Raw genomic sequence first — 8,459 nt, forward strand, 5'->3', positions numbered from 1 at the left:
TCCTGTCATGAAGGAGGTGGTTAGAAAAGAAGTATTGAAGCTCTTGGAAGCTGGCATTATTTATCCAATCTCTAACAGTGAATGGGTAAGTCCAATGCAGGTAGTTCCAAAGAAAGGTGGGATGACAGTAATCTATAATGGGAAGAATGACAATATTCCTACTCAAATTGTTACTGGATGGCGAATGTGCATTGATTACAGGAAATTGAATAAAGCCACTAGGAAGGATCATTTTCCTCTTCTTTTCATGGACTAGATGCTGGAGAGATTGGTAGATCAGGCTTGTTATTGTTTTCTGGATGGATACTCTGGATACAACCAAATTGTGGTAGATTCAAATGACCAAGAGAAGACGACCTTCACATGTCCTTTTGGTGTCTTTGCCTACAGAAAGATGCCATTTGGATTATGTAATGCCCCAACGACATTTCAAAGGTGTATGCAGGCAATTTTTTCATATCTCATAGAGAAATGCATTGAAGTCTTCATGGATGATTTCTCAGTTTTTGGAGATTCCTTCCAAAGGTGCTTGGTGAATCTGGATATTGTCCTAAAAAGATGTGCTCAGACGAATCTGGTACTTAATTGGGAAAAATGTAATTTCAAGGTAATAGAAGGAATTGTGTTAGGACACAAGATTTCTGCTAAGGGGATTGAAGTAGATAAAGCCAAAGTAGAGGTTATCGAGAAACTTCCTCCACCAACAAATGTGAAGGGAATCAGAAGCTTCTTAGGCCATACGGGATTCTATAGAAGATTTATTAAAGACTTCTCAAAAATTGCGAAGCCATTGAGTAATCTGTTGGTTAAAGATTTACCTTTTGTGATGAATGATGAATGTTTGAAAGCTTTTGACATATTGAAAAGCAAATTGATTTCGGCTCTAGTGATTGTGCAATAGGAGTCATCCTTGGTCAGAGAAAAGAGAAGGTATTTCACACCATCTATTATGCTAGAAAAGTGTTGAATGATGCCCAATTGAATTATGCTACTACTGAAAAGGAGTTTCTAGCTATAGTTTATGCTTTGGAGAAATTTAGACCTTATCTCATTGGTTCTAAGGTGATTATCTACACAGATCATGCAGCCATAAAATATTTGTTGACTGATAACAGTTGAAAAACTGTTATTTTCATGCTTAAAATTGATACTAAAAGCAACCTTTAACACTTAGAAACTAGCTTGGAATCATGCTTTTGTTCATATTTTTGGAAATAAGAGAGCTGGACAGGTTTATGCTTGATTTCAGTGTTTTATGCAGGTTTTAAGGTGAATTTGGTGAAAGAAGTGAAGAAGGATAGAGATGGAATCAGAAAAGAACTCAAAAAGTGCAAAAGGAGAAGCCGCAAGTACCGCTCAGCGGCAGTTTACCGCTAAGCGGCACTCAGGAACACCCGTTGGCTCCGCTGAGGGGTGAAAATGCAGCTGAGGGGAAAATTGACTTGGCGCTGGTACCGCTGAGCGGCAGTTTACCGCTGAGCGGTGGTCTTTTGGGCTTAGGCCCACTTTTCTGTAATATTACGAATAGTATATAAGCCTTAGGTCTTCCTAGGGTTTGTATCTTTGGCTGAAGATGAAGAAAACACACACTTTTCCACCCCTTAGAGGAAGATCTTGGATGCTTAGGCTACCTTCTCATCTTTCTAGGGTTCTATCTTTCATTCTTTCATTATTGTTCATCTAGATTCACCATGAATATGGTGAACTAAACCTTGTATTGTTGTTGGGGAATCAATGTAGACTTGTGAAACTCTCATATATGGAATTTATGTTTTAACATCTTATTTTAAGATACATGCTTTCTTTCATCATTAGTTAGGGTTTTTCCTCCTTGCTTAAAGCTTGCATTGTTTAACTCATTCAATGCCATGATTATTGATTTTGTCGATATGGGAACGTACGGGGAAATCTAGATCCGCGGAATTTCTCCCAATAGCATATTGCCTATACATAGGGATATGAGGGTTGGTTGCCGTTAAGCTTATGCACTTCAGAATTAATTATTAGGGATGCTAGGAATTGTATGAACTCGTAATTAAGGATAGGCCTTCTTGCAAGGTGATTTAGAGAGTGGCATTAACATTGATGAAAAGAATGATGAATTCCTAAAGTATATGAGAGTGGATAAGATGAAATTGATTATTCCAACAACATACTCATCCATCTAATACATTAAAGTGTTTGATTTCCTCTTTTCCATTGATAAAATTCATGCATACATGTTTAATTATTGTCTTTTGCATTTAAAACCTACAATCAATTGTTCACAACTCTTAAATAATCAACAAATCATATAACTAACTAGGCCGTGAGTCCTTTGGGAGAACGATACTTGGTCTTACCGAGTTTATTACTTGATACGATTCGTTCACACTTGCCGAGGGTTAAACAAGTTTGTGGCGCCGTTTTTCGGTGTTCATAAATTTGTCATCATTGACAAAGCCAGATTCTAAGCCACGTCTGATTAGATGGGTACTGCTATTGCAAGAGTTTGATGTAGAGATTCGTGATAAGAAGGGGAGTGAGAATTTGATTGCTGATCATTTATCTCGGTTAGTTAATACTGAGGTTACTAGCAAGGAAGCAGAAATCTGGGAATCTTTTTCGGATGAAACACTCATGTATATTCAAAAGAGGCCGTGGTTTGCTGATATGGCCAATTTTAAAGCTGCAGGAGTAATTCCAGAAGATCTTAATTAGCAACAAAGAAAGAATTTTTTGCATGATTCAAGCAGTTTATCTGGAATGACCCTTATTTGTTCAAAATTGGAGCATATAATCTTTTGAGGCGATGTGTGACAAATGAAGAAGCTGAAGGAATTCTCTAGCATTGTCATGACTCACCTTATGGAGGACATTTCAATGGAGGAAGAACAACAACAAAAGTTCTCCAGTGAGGTTTTTACTGGCCTACTTTATTTAAAGATGCTCATAATCATGCCAGGAATTGTGACAGGTGTCAAAGAATTGGAACTATTTCAAGATGTCATGAGATGCCATTACAGGGTATTTTAGAGGTTGAAATCTTTGATTGCTGAGGCATATATTTTGTAGGACCATTTCCACCATCTTTCAATAATGAATACATTTTGGTGGCAGTGGACTATGTGAGCAAATGGATAGAAGCATTGGCGTGTCCTAAAGAGGATGCAAGCACTGTGATTAAATTTCTAAAGAGGCAAATCTTTTCACGCTTTGGAACTCTTAGAGTACTTATTAGTGATGGAGGATCTCATTTTTGCAATTATCAGCTAGCCAAGGTACTCAAACATTATGGTGTGAGACATAAGGTAGCTACACCTTATCATCCACAGACTAATGGGCAAGCTGAAGTGTCTAACAGAGAGATCAAGCGGATCTTGGAGAAAACAGTTGCTACATCTGGGCATACAGGACTGCAATGAAGACATCTATGGGTTTATCACCTTATCAGCTAGTCTATGGGAAAGCATGTCATTTACCAGTGGAGATGGAGCACAAATGATGGAAGACCATAAAGAAATCACATTGGCCCTTGATGGACAAATTTGTAAGCACCAAAATATGATGTCACAAACTTGTTTTTCAATCGGCAAGTATGACCGAATCGTTCAAGTAATAAACTTGGTAAGACCAAGTATCGTTCTTCCCAAAGGACTCACGGCCTAGTTTAGTTATGTGATTTCTTGATTAGCTAAGACTTAAAGACGAAATATTTGGAGTTTAATATGCAAGACAGAAAATAAACATGTATGCATGAAGTTTTGATCAATGGCTAAAACAAAATTCAATGGAATATATTAATGAATATGTTGTTGGGGGTCAATTTCATCTCATCCACTCTCATACATTTTAGGAATTCAACATTCAAATCATCATTGTTAATGCCACTCTCTAAAGTACCATTCTAGATGGCTTCTCCCTAATCATGAGTTCATACAATTCCTAGCATTCCTAATGATTAGTTCATAAGTGCAGGAGCTTAACGACAACCAATATAATATTGGGAGAAATTCCCCGGATCTAGACTTCCCCGTACGTGCCCGTATCGACAAAACCAATAATCATGCATTGAATGAGTTAAACTATGCAAGCATTAAGCAAAGAGGAAAAACCCTAACTAATGATGAAAGAAAGCATAAATCTTAGATTAAGATGCAAGCATAAATTCCATATATGAGAGCTTCAAGAGATTACATTGATTCCCCAACAAACATACAAAGTTTAGTTCACCATATTCATGGTGAACCTAGATGAATTACAATGAAAGTATGAAAGAATAAACCCAATAAAGGTGAAGAGGTAGCCTGAGCATCCAAGATCCTCCTTCAAAGGGGTGGAAGAGAGAGTGTTTGCCTCGTTTCTGCCAAAGATGCCTAACCCTAGGAAACCCTAAGGCTTAAATACCATTCGTAAATTACAAAAAGTCAAGCCCAAGCCCATTAAAGTGCCGCTCAGCGGTAAAATACCGCTCAGCGGTGATTGCGCGTCTCGTTTTCTCCCCTCAGCGGCCATTTTGCCCCTCAGCGGCCATTTTGCCCCTCAGCGGACCTCCCGCAACCTCTTAAGTGCCGCTCAGCGGTAAAATGCCGCTCAGCGGTGACTTCGACTTCTTCTTTTTGCACTCTTCGATTCCTTTTCTGATTCTATCTCTCTCCTTCTTCACTTCTTTCACTAAATTCACCTTAAAACCTGCTCAAAAACACTGAAATCAAGCATAAACCTGTCCAGCTCTCTTATTTCTGAAAATATGGATAAAAGTATGATTTCAAGCTAGTTTCTAAGTCTAAAGGTTGCTTTTAGTATCAATTTTAAGCATGAAAATAACAGTTTTTCAACTATTATCAGCCCTCTTACTAGAACCATGGCTAGGAAGATTCAAAAAGAAGAAGAAGGATCACCTAACATTTTAATTCTATGGAAGGTTACTTATCAAAATCCTTCTTCTCTTAACTACAACACTTATACTTTGTTTTGTAGGGACTAATAAAGCTTGGAGACCATGATTGAGTCATCCAAGAAGTTAAATCAATAAAGGAAATCAAAGGAGCCAAAACGGAGGTGGTTGCGGAATGGGAAAGGCACCAAAATTTTTCACGTGACTTTGCTGACTTGGAATGAGGCATGAATCTTGCTGGCTGAGCTGGAGTGAAGCATGGACCTTGCTGGATCAAAATGGACGTGCATCCTATTTGAATTTAGGAGGGAATTAAATAAGAAATTAGGCTCTTCTTCACCTATAAATAAGAGGGCCTCCTCTTTGTATTTCCTCACTTTTGAGCTTAATGATATGCTGTAGGATTTGCTTTCTAGCTTTTGTGCTCTTAAGTCACCTTTGATTTACTACTTCTTCTTCCTTTCCTCAAGCTTCCTTCCTCTTTAAGAAGGCCCTTTGAGCTGTGAGGCTTCACCCATACACCTCTTCTCCATTAAAACACTTCAAACCACTGCACTGGTTTCTTCTTGTTTGGAGGTTCTGCCTGCTTGTTTCCAGCTGGGACTAGTCTCCATCAAGTGGTATCATGAGCTTAGGTCGTCCACGTACCAAAAGCTAAGCTATTCCTCCATCTTTGCACTCCATTTCCGCATTCTGTTGTGCTTTCTGTTTCAGTTTTCCAGTTTCTGTTTTAAGTATTTTTGTTGCTTCTGTTTTACTTTTTCTAGTCATTAATTTCGTGTTTCCTCTTGTTGTGTTGTGTTTCCAGTGTTCATACATGTTTGTTACTCATTTTAAACGGTGAATCATTCTTGCTTATGTCTCTTCCAAATTTAGAATTCAATTCCAGTATGTTAAAGTCATGTGCTCAAAATTCTGATGCAGTGTTTTAATTTGTCATTAAATCTGGTTTTTCCTGCTTTGGTTTTTGGATGTGCTTGAGTTCAGATGAAAGTGAATTTATATATCAACCAAATAAGGCAATGAGAGCGTAATCTAGCCTTGGTAATATGAGCAGAATCACTGAAACTCTGGTTCAAGTTTCAAATCTGATTGAAAATTCATTTCTGGTTTAAGTTTTCTTTGAATCTGTTTCAATTTAATTTTTCTATTTGTGAACCATTGTACAACTTTGTTTGATGTTATTGGACATGGATAAAAGTGTAGCAGACCATTAAAAGTAATGAAATGCAATTTGCATAGCTTGGTTGCTCACAATTAATAACATTCCATTGTTTCAGTTTTTAATCCAAGCTTTTCACCGTGCTAAGTTTCTTTGAACTGTGTAATCTGAGTTTGGTCATGCTAAGAATCTCAATTCTAGCTTAGTTCAGTAGAGTTACATCTTCTTGAGCCAATTTGATCATTGTTCCAGCCTTTGTTTCTTTTAAAACTGATTTTGGTGGAAATTTGGTGCATTTTACTGCATAATTTGGTGCAACAGAGGTGATGTTTTAAAATCTGTTGTTTCTGTGTTGTTTAAGAGTTTGAGAAAGTTTAAATTGATGGTTTAAAGTTGCTAGAACTTTTCATTTGGTCAAAACTAGGCCTATATGCTGATTTTCACTTTAAACCATCACCTTTTGGGTTAATTTGGAAGTGAACCAGTGAATTCACATTGCAATTTGTTTTCCAGCTATTTCAATGTTTAAACATCTTTAAAATGATGATACAAAGTTGTTTGATGCATCAATTGAACTGCTGAATCACTTCCAATCAAAATTGGGTTTAAAACCACCATTTCGGTCCACTTTTTCTGGTGTAGAATACACTTTCCAACCACTATTTCGGTATTTCTTGTTCAAATTCACTTCTGGATTGTGGAAAAAGCTGGTTCGATGTTTGAGAATGAAAATGAATGATCAAAAGAAGTATAGTCAAGTGATAAAAGGCTTATAGAATGATGAGTTAATATTTACTTGATTTCACTTAGCTTATTGTGCTAGATTTAATCAGGGAATTGTGCTTAAATGTCCGGTATTTTTCCGTTTTTGCTAATTGTGCTTAATTTGACAAAAAATTCTTATTTTAATTAATTTGAATTATTTGAGCTAATTATTTGCATTATTAATTGTAGGGAAGTTGTTGGATAATATTTGGGACATTTGGAGGTGAAAAGAAAATGCCACATCAAATATACTTTAAACTAAGATGAGAGAAGAGGTGTGGATTTCAATTTTGGGGGTGCACATGTCCACGTCTTGGAATGTGAGGGAAGGAAGCAATGGGCTGGATTTATTTGGAGAGGTTCACACGTAATGGATGAGCAACGGTCCAACAGAAGAAATGTGTGTCATGGCTGGAAGCATGTGGTGGCAGAGGGAGAAGCACACCCGGCCCACACTTGGCTGCACGCGTCCAGCAAATTGAAGCAAAGGCCTAATCCAGTCTTCACTTCATCACGCATCCAGCAGATGGGGGTGCAACAAAAGAAGACAGCTGCTGGCATAGGGGGGCCCATGGACAAATGAAATTGGGAGCATCCAGCACTCATGTTAGTCCAACATTCAGCATTCACACAATCCAGTAGCTGACGCGTCCAACAAGCAAGAGGGGTGGCATCCAGCAGCTTGAGTGTCACGGCCTGATTTTGGAAGCTCCATCCGCAAGCTTGGAGGGGTGCACACGGAAATAACTTCAGCGTCCAGATTTGGTAGTATGAGAGGCGGTCCAGCTAGGCATGGGGCACGTGGAGGTAGGTCTAGAAGTTTGGAGAAAAAGAGATAAAAGGAGAGGACAACACGCTTGGATAGAAGGTTACGGGTGAGGGCTGGGGCACTAGGTCCAGCCGCCACTTGGGAAAGGAGGGAGAGAGGTGCTTCATTTTGGTTTTGATTCTCGGCCACAGCAGCAAGCAATGTAGTTCACGGTGGGGGCTGGAAGAAGCAATGAAACGATGATTCATGATGGGAAACATTTTTAATTTTTGAAGCTCTACACGTTGTTTTTAATTTCCTTATCATTTTCTTTTTAGAAGCACACAACTCACTTTCAACATTGGGTGTTACAGTGGGATCTCTTTTAATCACATTTAGCTTGAATTTTCATTTAAGAAAAAAATGGTGATTTATTTAAGAGGTGTTCTATATTTTTTTCTTCTTCACGCATGAACCGGTAGTTATTTCTATAGTCTACATGTTAAATGCATATAATTTATTTTCGCTGCTTTATCTTTCACGATTTTCAATGCTAATCATCAAGGAGATGTGGGTTGCGTTTTTTTTAATCTCCAAAGGTCACAAGCGCGTTTATTTGAAGTTTCATTTAGATGCTTTTCTCTGATACTTATTGCAATTTCCTCGTTCCATTTTAATAACGTTAAATGCATTTTCTTCCAAGCTTTATTCATGCTTCTGTTGGTTCACGTCCCTTTCATTTATTAGCTCACTAGTTGCAATCAATAACCTGCAAAGTGCTTTATTGATCATGTTTGATCCTGTTTCCTTTTCTTAGCTAGGATGTGTGCATACTTAATTACCGTTCAGACTATAATTTAGTTTTTAGGACCGTTCGGTCTTCCTGTTTTGTTCATTTATTTCAATGT

General features: G+C 37.9%; 1 long non-coding RNA gene across 1 annotated transcript; it reads left to right on the forward strand.

The window, feature by feature from the left end:
* Positions 1 to 6,818: 6,818 nt before the first annotated feature.
* Positions 6,819 to 7,990, forward strand: LOC128197418 (uncharacterized). The gene is made up of 2 exons (XR_008249950.1): positions 6,819 to 6,892; positions 6,993 to 7,990. It is a non-coding gene; the product is annotated as an uncharacterized LOC128197418 (long non-coding RNA).
* Positions 7,991 to 8,459: the final 469 nt, after the last annotated feature.

The sequence above is a fragment of the Vigna angularis genome, chromosome 6, assembly GCF_016808095.1.
Source record: "Vigna angularis cultivar LongXiaoDou No.4 chromosome 6, ASM1680809v1, whole genome shotgun sequence".
NCBI lineage: Eukaryota > Viridiplantae > Streptophyta > Magnoliopsida > Fabales > Fabaceae > Vigna > Vigna angularis.